This window comes from Triticum urartu, chromosome 3A (assembly GCF_056163025.1).
Source record: "Triticum urartu cultivar PI428250 chromosome 3A, HENAU_Tu73, whole genome shotgun sequence".
NCBI lineage: Eukaryota > Viridiplantae > Streptophyta > Magnoliopsida > Poales > Poaceae > Triticum > Triticum urartu.
In genome coordinates this window covers 65,066,990-65,070,726 of record NC_141875.1, presented here as the reverse complement: position 1 = coordinate 65,070,726, position 3,737 = coordinate 65,066,990, and positions in this window count along the sequence as shown.

Here is a 3,737-nt window from a genome sequence, read left to right as displayed (position 1 = left end):
TACCCATGTTGGCTCCTGTTGGAAATATGCCCTAGAGGCAATAATAAAAGCATTATTATTATATTTCCTTGTTCATGATAATTGTCTTTATTCATGCTATAATTGTGTTATCCGGAAATCGTAATACATGTGTGAATAATAGACAACAACATGTCCCTAGTAAGCCTCTAGTTGACTAGCTCGTTGATCAACAGATAGTCATGGTTTCCTGACTATGTACATTGGATGTCATTGATAACGAGATCACATCATTAGGAGAATGATGTGATGGACAAGACCCAATCCTAAACATAGCATAAGATCGTATAGTTCATTTGCTAGAGTTTTTCCAATGTCAAGTATCCTTTCCTTAGACCATGAGATCGTGTAACTCCCGGATACCGTAAGAGTGCTTTGGGTGTACCAAACGTCACAACGTAACTGGGTGACTATAAAGGTATACTACGGGTATCTCCGAAAGTGTCTGTTGGGTTGACACGGATCAAGACTGGGATTTGTCACTCCGTATGACGGAGAGGTATCACTGGGCCCACTCGATAATGCATCATCATTATGAGCTCAAAGTGACCAAGTGTCTGGTCACGGGATCATGCATTACGGCATGAGTAAAGTGACTTGCCGGTAACGAGATTGAACGAGGTATTGGGATACCGACGATCGGATCTCGGGCAAGTAACATACCGATTGACAAAGGGAATTGTATACGAGGTTGCTTGAATCCTCGACATCATGGTTCATCCGATGAGATCATCGAGGAGCATGTGGGAGCCAACATGGGTATTCAGATCCCGCTGTTGGTTATTGACCGGAGAGCATCTTGGTCATGTCTACATGTCTCCCGAACTCGTAGGGTCTACACACTTAAGGTTTGGTGATGCTAGGGTTGTAGGGATATGTATATGCAGTAACCTGAATGTTGTTCGGAGTCCCGGATGAGATCCCGGACGTCACGAGGAGTTCCGGAATGGTCCGGAGGTAAAGAATTATATATAGGAAGTGCTATTTCGGGCATCAGGACAAGTTTCGGGGTCACCGGTATTGTACCGGGACCACCGGAAGGGTCCCGGGGGTCCACCGGGTGGGGCCACCTGCCCCGGGGGCCACATGGGATGTAGGGGGTGCGCCTTGGCCTATATGGGCCAAGGGCACCAGCCCCAAGAGGCCCATGCGCCTAGGGTTTTAGAAGGGAAGAGTCCCAAAAGGGGAAGGCACCTCCTAGGTGCCTTGGGGAGGAGGGATTCCTCCCCTTGGCCGCACCCCCCTAGGAGATTGGATCTCCTAGGGCCGGCGCCCCCCCTTGGACTCCCTATATATAGTGGGGAAAGGAGGGCCTCTCATACCACATCTTTGGTGCCTCCCTCTCCCTCTCCAACACATCCTCCTCCTCCATAGTGCTTGGCGAAGCCCTGCCGGAGTATTGCAGCTCCTCCACCACCACGCCGTCGTGCTGCTGCTGGAGCCATCTTCCTCAACCTCTCCTTCCCTCTTGCTGGATCAAGAAGAAGGAGACGTCACGCTGACCGTACGTGTGTTGAACGCGGAGGTGCCGTCCGTTCGGTGCTAGGATCTCCGGTGATTTGGATCACGTCGAGTACGCCTTCCTCATCCCCGTTCTTTGAATGCTTCTGCGCGTGATCTACAAAGGTATGTAGATGCAATCCAATCACTCGTTGCTAGATGAACTCCTAGATGGATCTTGATGAAACCGTAAGAAAATTTTTGTTTTCTGCATCATTCCCCATCAGCTCCCACATGCTCCACGATGATCTCATTGGATGAACCACGATGTCAAGGACTTAATCAATCCCGTATACAATTCCCTTTGTCTAGGGGTACGATACTTGCCCGAGATTCGATCGTCGGTATCCCGATACCTTGTTCAATCTCGTTACCAGCAAGTCTCTTTACTCGTTCCGTAACACATCATCCCGTGATCAACTCCTTGATCACATTGTGCACATTATGATGATGTCCTACCGAGTGGGCCCAGAGATACCTCTCCGTTTACATGGAGTGACAAATCCCAGTCTCGATTCGTGCCAACCCAACAGACACTTTCGGAGATACCTGTAGTGTACCTTTATAGCCACCCAGTTACGTTGTGACGTTTGGCACACCCAAAGCACTCCTACGGTATCCGGGAGTTGCACAATCTCATGGTCTAAGGAAATTATACTTGACATTAGAAAAGCTTTAGCATACGAACTACACGATCTTTGTGCTAGGCTTAGGATTGGGTCTTGTCCATCACATCATTCTCCTAATGATGTGATCCCGTTATCAACGACATCCAATGTCCATGGTTAGGAAACCGTAACCATCTATTGATCAACGAGCTAGTCAACTAGAGGCTTACTAGGGACATGGTGTTTTCTATGTATCCACACATGTATCTGAGTTTCCTATTGATACAATTCTAGCATGGATAATAAACGATTATCATGAACAATGAAATATATAATAACAACTAATTTATTATTGCCTCTAGGGCATATTTCCAACAGTCTCCCACTTGCACTAGAGTCAATAATCTAGTTCACATCGCCATGTGATTAACACTCACAGGTCACATCGCCATGTGACCAACATCCAAGAGTCTACTAGACTCAATGATCTAGTTCACATCACTATGTGATAAACACTCAAAGATTTCTGGGTTTGATCATGTTATGCTTGTGAGAGAGGTTGTAGTCAACGGGTCTTGCCATATTCAGATCCCTATGTATTTCGCAAAACTTTATGTCATATCGTAGATGCTGCTACCACGTTCCACTTGGAGCTATTCCAAACTGTTGCTCCATTATACGTATCTGGTATCTCTACTCAGAGCTATCCGGATAGGTGTTAAGCTTGCATCGACGTAACTCTTTACGTCGAACTCTTTATCACCTCCATAACCGAGAAACATTTCCTTATTCCTCTAAGGATAATTTTTGACCGCTATCTGGTGATCTACTCCTAGATCACCTTTGTACCCTCTTGCTAGACATGTGGCAAGGCACACATCAGGTGCGGTACTTCAGCATGGCATACCGTATAGAGCCTATGACAAAAGCATAGGGGACGACCTTCGTCCTTTCTTTTTCCTCTGCCGTGGTCAAGCTTTGAGTCTTACTCAACTTCACACCTTACAACTTAGGTAAGAACCCCTTCTTTGACTGATCTATTTTGAACTCCTTCAAAAACATGTCAAGGTGTGCGTTCTTTGAAAGTACCATCAGGCGTCTTGATCTATCTCTATAGATCTTGATGCCCAATATGTAAGCAGCTTTATCCAGGTCTTCCTTTGAAAAACACTCTTCAAACAATTGTTTATGCTTTCCAGAAATTCTACATTATTTCGGATCAACAATATGTCATCCACATATACTTATTAGAAATGTTGTAGTGCTCCCACTCACTTTCTTGTAAATACAAGTTTCTAGCAAACATTGTATAAACCTAAAAGCTTTGATCACTCCATCAAAACATATATTCCGATTCCGAGATGCTTGCTCTAGTCCATAGAAGGATTGCTGGAGCCAGCATACCTTTTAGCATCCTTAGAATCGACAAAACCTTTTATTGTATCACATACAACTTTTTTTACGAAAACTAGTAAGAAAACTTGTTCTGACATCCATCTGTAAGATTTCATAATCGAAAAATACAGCTAATGCTATCATGATTCCGACGGACTTAAGCATCGCTACGGGTGAGAAATTCTCATCGTAGTCAACTCCTTGAACTTGTGAAAA